At 41.5% G+C, this 9562-nt stretch overlaps 1 non-coding gene across 1 annotated transcript; it reads left to right on the forward strand.

Moving 5' to 3' along the window:
* Positions 1-554: 554 nt before the first annotated feature.
* Positions 555-661, forward strand: LOC131234253 (small nucleolar RNA R71). Its single transcript, XR_009165656.1, has one exon. It is a non-coding gene; the product is annotated as a small nucleolar RNA R71 (small nucleolar RNA).
* The last annotated feature ends 8901 nt before the right edge of the window (positions 662-9562 follow it).

The following is a 9562-nucleotide window of genomic DNA, read 5'->3' on the forward strand; positions in this document are numbered from 1 at the left end:
CTTGGAGGTGCGGTTGCATGGGAGGATTTCCAGATGGTCCTCCTTGTTGTGGTCCTTTTGCCCAAGAGAAATTTGGATGTCTAGCCCACCCTGGGTTGTATGTGTTCGAGTAAGGATCATTCCCAAATTTTTGAAAAGTGTTCATAGCATGAACTTGTTCAGAGAGAAGTTCTGGGAATGCTGCACCAGATGGACAAGACTGCATAGGATGGGCAGGACTAGAACATGTGGCATATGCCTCGACTTGAGCTGTTTGTGGTGGTCCACTATTTAATACCAGAGCATCAACTTTCTTTGTCAGGTCATCAAGCTTGGCGCTCAGCTCTGGCATGACTCCTATCTCATATATACCACCTCTCTTTTGTGGTTGGGGACTTCTGTCACCTCTATTTGAATAATCCCATTGCTGGGAATTTTCGCACAAGGTTTCAAAGAAGTTCCACGCTTCGACATCACTTTTGGTCATGAATGACCCTCCACTGGTGGCATCAACCATGCGACGGTTCTGTGGTGTCAGACCGTCATAGAAGTATTGAACTTGTTGCCACTTCTCAAAACCATGGTGAGGACATTTAAGAAGCAAGTCCTTCCATCTTTCCCAACATTCATGAAAGTGCTCGCCCTCTTTTTGTGTGAAGTTAGTAATTTCTCTACGGAGGGCATTGGTTTTGTGAACGGGGAAGAACTTGTTTAAGAACTTCTTAGACAGTTGGTCCCATGTAGTGATAGATCCAACTTCTAGAGAATTCAACCATGCTTTCGCCTTATCCTTCAAAGAAAAAGGAAACAGGCGTAGGCGAATCGAATCGTCTGAGAAGTTTTGGAACTTAAAGGTGGAGCAAATGTTTAAGAATTCTTTCACATGATGATATGGGTCTTCCTTGTCCAATCCATAAAAGGATGGTAACAATTGTATGACTCCAGGTTTAAGTTCAAAGTGTGCTGCCGTAGTGGTTGGCAACACTATGCATGAAGGCGCATTAAATTGGACAGGAGCTGAATAATCTTTGAGAGCTTTAACTTCAGTCTCATTCGCCATTTCAACAGGATTATTTCTCAATCTTTCACGAATTGTTCTTTCAATCTCAGGATCAAACGGTGCTAGTTCTATATTCAGAGATCTACGTCCTAGCATAAACTATGTTATTAATATAAGAAAGAAAACTAAACTAAGATGCAACCTAAGATGAATAAAACTAAAGGAAAAAGTTATGAATTCCTAAAAACAAGAGAAAGCTATGTAAACGAGAATTGGAAAGAAGAACCCGAGAAAAGGAGATGATGAATGTCTGAAGATTTGAGAGCTCCTCCTTTTGAAGACAATGTTATTTAGCAGCTTCCTTCCTTAATTCCTGTAAACAAAAAGAAAACAAAAATAAATTAAATTTACTAAAATGATGCTGGGAAAAAAAAATCCTAAGCAACGGTTAATTTCTAAAAAAAAAGAAAGTTTGTAATCTTAGAAATAAAAACTAAGTTAGTTTCTAAAAAGGGAAAAATTTTCTAAAACTAGAAAATAGAAAGTTACTTGAAAGAAGAATCAGAATCTAGAATTGGAAAATAGGAAATTTCTAAAAATAAAATAAAATAGCCTAGAAATAGAAACTTTCTAAAAAAATAAAACCTTAATTCTAAAAATAGAAATTAGAAAGAAAAAAAATAGAAAATTTGGAAAGAGATTACCAAATTAGTAGTTTATGTCAGGTCCCTACAAAACAGGCAATAGGTTAGTTTCTAAAAAAAAAAAAAATTTAACCGAAAGTTAGTAAAAAACCTAAGACTATGAATTATGATAAGAGAGAATCTTAAATCCAATTGGACTGAAACAGTCCCCGGCAACGGCGCCAAAAACACTTACACACACACCGTCTCTCTCTCTCTCTCTCTCTCTCTCTCTCTCTCTCTCTCTCTCTCTCTCTCTCTCCCCCTGTTTGCGGCCCACCATGATTTATGAATTTTATCTACGCCATTCACGAGATGGCCCACCCTACTGGATTGTCCAGTGGATGGGCTTGCTGCCTATCCGTGTGGACAGGCGCAGATGTAGGGAAAACATAAATATTAGCTTTATTCAAAGCTATGGTGGGCCACTACGTGGACCCACCTTGATGTTTATGCCATCCTCACCATCCATGGATGGTGGGACCCACCTAACGGATGTGTTTTGCATCCAAGCCATCTGTCCAGCGTTCCTGGACGCTGGACACTATAGTTTTGAAAAAAAATATTTTATATATATATATATATATATAATATCATATGGTGGGCCCATGTAGGACCCACCTTGTATGGTAGCTGATTGGCTGGAGTATCCCACACTAACTATATAACTAATGTACGACGTCAGCAAGTTTTGTGGCCCACCATGAGGCGTGTGAGATCCCCATCGTTCAGCCACATGGACGGTGGATCTCACCACGAGGTATATGTTATATCCCAAACCGTCCATCCATTTGATGCATGTGGGGCCCACCCACATGTGCTGCACGTGTGGGATGGGACCCACCTTGATGTATATGTTCTATATTTACACTGTCCAGCCATCTAGATGGTGCAAGTGTGGGGCACACCATGATGTATTTGCTATCTAAGCCGTCCGTCCCCTTAGGCTGGGCGTGGGACCCACCCCACACGTGCTACATGTGTGGGGGTGGGGCCCACCTTGTATGTATACATTGTATATCCAGTCGTCTGTCCAGACGGTAAGGCCCACCTTAATCGTATGTATTCTGTAGCTATACCATCCGTCTATTTCCTTGACATGGGCCCACCATGCTGCACTTGTTTGAACTGCGTCATCCGTCCATTTTCTAGATGCGGACCCCACCATAACATATGTATTCTATCTGCGCCGTCTAGTGGCAGTGGGGTCCACCTGATATGTTTCATCCATGTGGTCTAGTGGCAACAGGCCCATTGTGATGTATATGTATCCCATATTTGAGGCCCAATGTGATATATATGCAGCCCGTATTTGAGGCCCAATGTAATGTATATGCAGCCCGTATTTAAGGCCCATCGTGATATATATGCGGCCTGTATTTGAGGCCCAATGTGATGTATATGCAGCCTGTATTTGAGGCCCATCGTGATGTATACGCGGCCCATGTAATGAGGCCCATTGTGATGTATATGCAGCCCGTATATGAGGCCCAAGTGATGTATATGTAGCCCATATGATGAGGCCCGATGTGTGGTATATGAAGCCCAAGTGATGAGGTCCATTGTGATGCAATTGAGGGCCAGGCGATGGGGCCCATTGTAATGTATATTAGGCCCGTGTGAGCGCCCATTGTGATGTATATTAGGCCCATGTGAGTGGCCCATTGTGATGTATATTAGGCCCATGTGAGATGCCCATTGTGATGTATATTAGGCACGTGTGAGCAGCCCATTGTGATGTATATTAGACCCATGTGTGCAGCCCATTGCGATGTGTATGCGGCCCATTGCGATGTGTAGGGCCTATGTGATGCGGCCCATTGTGATGTATATGAAGCCCATGTGATGCGGCCCACTTGATGTATTTGAGGCCCACGTAATGCGGCCCTTTGTGATATGTGAGGCCCATTATGTTGTATATGAGGCCCTTATGTGAAGCTGTGGGCCCCACTATATGTTTGGCCCTATAAGGGAGCAAAGTTAGTTGAATGTCCACATTAATGGGCAATGATGTTTAAGTGTCCACATTGTGACCTTCCCTTAGGCCTCTTTAGGCCCATTCTTGATATGAGTAGGCCGTTTAGGCCCATCCTTGATATAAGGATAGTACATCATTATCATATAACATGCTTAATATAACTCCACGATCCATGCCCATGCGCATCATAAATGTGCTTGATACAAGGAGTGTTTGATCATAGCACATGTCATTGGGTGGATTATTATGAGACTCCCTGAGAGAAGGAGTTGCCCCACATGAGCGCACGGCATGCGTAGGTTTGACGGATGACTAGATGGTATGGCTCATGCATCTCACATTTTGTGATATAACCACCGTACACCCTAGCGACATCAGGGTTGTGGCCTCCACCGGCATGTGGTGGATGGCCAAATGGGACACCAGAAATGTTTTGTTCGAGCATCTAGGCACGTTGGATGTTCGTGGGTGAAAGTTTATAAACCTCCATGGCCAGAAGATGCTCCAACATCTAGACCGAGTGGATATACATGAGCGCCCGAGTGCCAAATACTAGTAAGCCGCGTCTCCCACTATGTCGTGGTCGGTTGGAAGGGTGTGTGGCCTTATCCGCCTAAGTGATGGGCTATAAGCTAGGCTGAGTTTGACTAGCTCCCAAATAGGTCCGCTATCGACGAGCCGGGTAGGCATTGGTATACTACTAGCAGGTGAGTAGTGAGGTCTTTTTGTGGCTAGAGAGGCAGCAGCCAATGTGGAGTGTACTAAACCCTGGTGATGATCCCAGAGATGTACGGTACTGATATGTGGACTTACTGAGCAGGAGTTGCGTACTCAGCATTATACTCATTCATTCATTCATTCACTATCCACTCAGGCTAGTGGTGCACAACTAATTGTTATATGTACCTTCATAATGGCAAGGATTTCGGTTGGGGCACGCAACTAACCTAAGATCAGGAGTTTACCATATTGAATCTATCTATCCAAATTTAGGTATGGGGCTGGTTTGGATAGAAGTCTCTTGTGATGGACCCCATAGCTTGCGACACTACGTACTCTCATCCCAACTTCACACTCCAGCTTGGTCATTTCATTCGCACCGCATATTGCATTGCATCCTCAGTATATAATATTTGGCTTACTATGTCTCCGCATTACATAGTTGTTCTATATTGCTTCCTCAGTATATGATATTGGCTTATTATATTTTTGCATTGCATAGCCTGGATAAGGCTAATGGTATTTATGGGCTTACCAGCATGTTTTCGCATTGCTCTGATATTACATACTTGGCACTTACCTTACGCACACACTTACACCACCCTCCAAGCTTTCTATAAGCTTATACACAATAGATGCATGCAGGTGGCATTAAGTCGCAGCAGCGTTGAGCTTAGAGCGTGCAGCTATCTTTTAGAGCTTTGATTATTGATATTTATGTATTTTCCTTTCAGCACTGTATTCAACTATTTATATTAGTGGATATGTGATGATGATGTTGCCTTTGTGATTTGGGTAAACTTATGGTCATGCTTCTTACGAGATAAATGTATATTAAAAAATCTTCCTTATAGAATCCTAGGATCGGAATCTAGTGTATGGGTACTAGAAGTCGAGAATGGGGTACTACGGAGGTTGTCGGCACTAGATTCGGTGATCGGGAATTCTGTGAGCCTGGCTTCCTAGTTTGGGGTGTGACAAATTAAGCAGATGTATAAATCACAATTCCAAACAAGGCATGTATAGTAATTCGGATACTTGCCTACTCCACTCTAGGTGACACACTCTGTCCTAGAGTATACCGGATTTCATTATCCAATGGTTTTACATCAGATTTACCATGAACCTTCACAACCAACACAAGGTTAACTAAGGAGCCTACACAAGACATCCTTAAGTGCCTACACAAAGCAACTCACTATGCCTACACAAGGCAAACACACATGCCTACATAAAGCAATGTATCCTACACCAAGACATACAACATATTCTCCCATTAGAGGCCTTCCAAAGGACTTGGCGAGTTTGTCAACTCAAACTCTGAAACCCTATCTTACACAAAGAAGGGGGTTTAGACTCGATGGACTCTTTATACTTACAAATAAGTGAGTGAGCCCCTTTTTAACATTCTAAAGATAATCTTCCTTATTGATGAAGAGTCTTCAGATCCCTTGAACCGTAACTATTTGTAGATGCTCTCAATCGTCTGTTTGAGGTTGTTGGGTTTAGGGTTTAGTTTGATCTTCTCTAATGAATTATATACATTAATTTTTTAGAGAAGACTCCCATGGGATTAACATTCAAGGATCCAAGCATAATGATTTACCTACAAATAATGTTGCTAGAAGATCAATGAATGTTGGAGTTCATAGTTCAATCCAAGTTATTGAATAGATCAATAAATGCTTGAGTAATGGATTGAATGATGAACTCATATGGGAAAGAGAGATTAAGGATGAGGGTATTTTCTATATTGATTACTCTATCAAAACTCTCTTCAATTTAAGCTCAAAAGTCCAAGAAGCAACCTAAGTGTTTATATAGAGTTGAATCCTAACAATAAAAAAAACAGGCAGCAATCTATCATTGTCGATGCTATCAAGAGGTCTTCGATGACATCAAAGTTTCCTCCGATGTCATCGAACCTTTCTTTGATCTTGTCTTCGATCGCATCGACTCTCTGCAGTTATGTTTTTCAAATAAGTGCAAGATAGATTATGTCTAATGTCATCGATCATCCTTCGATGCCATCAAAGGGCCCGTCGATGTTATCGAGAGATGGCTCGATGCCATCGGAAAATGGCACTTGGTCATTGGACTAAATGAGCCTGATTTCGATGCCATCGAGGATGTCATCGATTGTAGATTGATGTCATCGAGAATAAAATAATTTTCCAATGGAAGCTTACTGGACAGTTTGGTGAGTATTTTGATTCAATCGAAAGGTGTTTCAATACTATTGAATTTTGAATTTCGATTCCATTGTAGAGGGTTTGATGCAATTGAGATATAGGATTTTCTAAGAAGGCTTGCTAGACAAACTGGTCCTTTTATCGATGCGATCGAATGAACTTCGATGCCATCGATAACTTACTCTTGATGCTATCGAAAGAGGTTTGATTACATTGAGGAATACTGAGAGTATTTCAGAAATGGAGGTAAGTAGCCCAAGGTCGATGCAATCGAAGTCAGTTCGATGTCATCGAAACATAAGTTTCAATGCCATTGAATTTCCTTCGATGCAATCGGTAATAACTAGCATATATTCAATTTGTTTACTAGAGTATTAGGCTTAGATTTTCAATGTTATTGAACATAGTTCGATTCCATTGAAAACATCCTCGATTGCACTTCGATACAATCCACAGGATATGAATTTTGCATATTTGGTTTATCTTTCCACCAACCCTAGAAATACACTAAACTAAGCTTACCAAAGGTTTTGAAAACACATTTTGTGGGTAAGATTAGGTTCTTTATTAGAGGGGTCATATACCTTAAGGGTTAGGTTAGGGAAGTGAGGCTTGTTTACCTTTGTGAACACTTGAACTTCTTCAGGCTAGTTGAGTCTTTGGTCTTGTAATCTTTACTTTGGGCTCTCTTGACAGATAAACTCAACACTCACGTATATTGACAAATCAGGGCACTCTCAGTCTCCCCCTTTGTCAATTACGTGACAAAAACACACCTAACAACCCTAGGTGTTATAAACAACATAGATTTTACAGAGATTTTCATTGGTACAACTCGACTAAGAACATATTCATATAAAGGTCTTGATGCTTAAGCTGTTGATTTGAGTTTTGTTGCTCCCCCTATCTTCATGCATTGTCATTAGTGAGAAGAACAATAGCAAACACACAATGGTGGGAGTATGTGGCTATCCCCCTTTTTGTCAGTCATTGTAAAAGGGTTAGTAAACATAGAGAGTATGCCAAAAGGACTGAAAGTTGGAGAATCAATCAAACATATTGGAAGATAGATACAATAATCATATAATTTGAAGTAATAGAATGAAGGACAAGAATTATGTGAGATTTATCAAAGCATGCCATGCATATATCATATGAAATGAATTGCCTAAGAATGGCACGAATATCCAAAAATTATCATCCAAAAGCTCACAAGCCCAACATGGGCATAAATATCCAAAACCAAAATATCCCTAAAAGAAACAAACACACGCACACACATCACGAAACATCTGATCTAATGATATACAAAGATGGATCAAACTAGATGTGCTAGGGCATCTAAAAAAGGTACCTAATGTCATTGGGCAAAACCTATATTGTGCATCACTAAACTAGACTCTAACTGGATGGACCACCCTCATGTGGAACGGTATTGTAACGCCCTGAATTTCGGGGGTCGAGTAGTGCTCGACTCCAGAATTCCTGAGTGCTGCTTATGCCTTACTGATTGTCAAATTTGGGTATAACCTGATTGATACATGAGCAATTGGGAAATTAAATGGATCATGTGACATAAAACATGACTAAATTACTGAATTTAAGTACAACTAATATAATGTATGTCTAACAAAATGAGGTAGTACGTATGGATGTATGGGACCACGTCCTAACAAAATGTATGGTTTAAAAGACGTGCAAAAGTCCCCTTGCCCTAAGGCCCCATCATTAGTCTTAGGACGGTCTATGGTGATCCGCCCAAAAGCTAAAACTAGGAGAGCTCCTCCTCGTCTACATTCACCCCATCCAACGCGTCGAGCTCTATGACACTTGAATTTATGATAGGGTCTGGTTATTGTTTTAAAACACCGTCCCAGAGTGGGAGTGAGTGATCAACTCAGTGTTCCATTAGTAATAAGTTACATAAGTTATCAATTCCACAGGTGCAATTAATGAAAAGCATATAAGCATATAATTTCTAGTTACTCTTATTAATGCTCATGCATGGTGTTCTGATATAATGCATGCCCTCACCATCCAACACTCCTTCAAACGACACCATCTAAACGCTCGCATATGTCCAACACTCCCTCAATGCGACCTCGACTGCCAAGTCGCCAACCTAACTAATGCAATGTGATCATGAATATGTTAGCCAAGTGTTTAGTTATGTCCATTCATCCTACAAGTTTGGGGAAACTGGGACACCCTAACAAAGTCAATACCATATCCTGATCGTGAGGTCCAAGCGGCCGTGGCGGCCTATAATCCTTGATCTGTTTGGGTACGTCACTCCCAGAAAACTCATACGAAAGGTGGCATTGTAAATTTGGTTTGCTCACAGACACTACAGGGGGGCTAGTCACCCCAATGTAGGCTGACAGCTCGAGTATAGTGTCTCATTCCACCATGCCCGGCTCCTGAGACTTGTGGATCGCATCATAGTTGTTACCAGTGGGCTCTGTAAGTGCGTAGGGTGCCTCAGGTTCAAACAGGCATGATCATACATGGTTAACAGATACGGTGGATCAGTTATGTAAGGCCTATATCATAGTTCATACATTTCTGTAGCTTCTGCGGTCCTCCTAGTCAAATTCCGGCGACCCACGATGCGTAGATAGCATTTGTGCATGACCCTGAGTCACACCCTATCAACCCGAATCAGCTTAACTCAAAACTTGTACCCTAGCGACTGCGTCGTCACCATGGTTCCAATGCCATGTCTCGTGCACCGATGCAATACCTATGCCAGGAGTTGTGGGCCTACGTTTATTTCGAGGAAAATGTCGCGCGTTGCGAATTCTTAGAGAATCTCTATAGCCCATCACATTAATCAATCAATCACAAGTCAAGTACATAACCCATCCCTCTCTTACACAAGCCTTACCCAAAGTCTACTCTGTCTCTCCACCCATCCCTCTCTCGTCCAAAATTCAACCAAACCCATACCCTCTATGTCATTTTCTTACAACATCAATTTCTTCCATCCTTTTCATCCCATCACCCTCTC

Source organism: Magnolia sinica, chromosome 18, assembly GCF_029962835.1.
Source record: "Magnolia sinica isolate HGM2019 chromosome 18, MsV1, whole genome shotgun sequence".
NCBI classification, from domain to species: domain Eukaryota; kingdom Viridiplantae; phylum Streptophyta; class Magnoliopsida; order Magnoliales; family Magnoliaceae; genus Magnolia; species Magnolia sinica.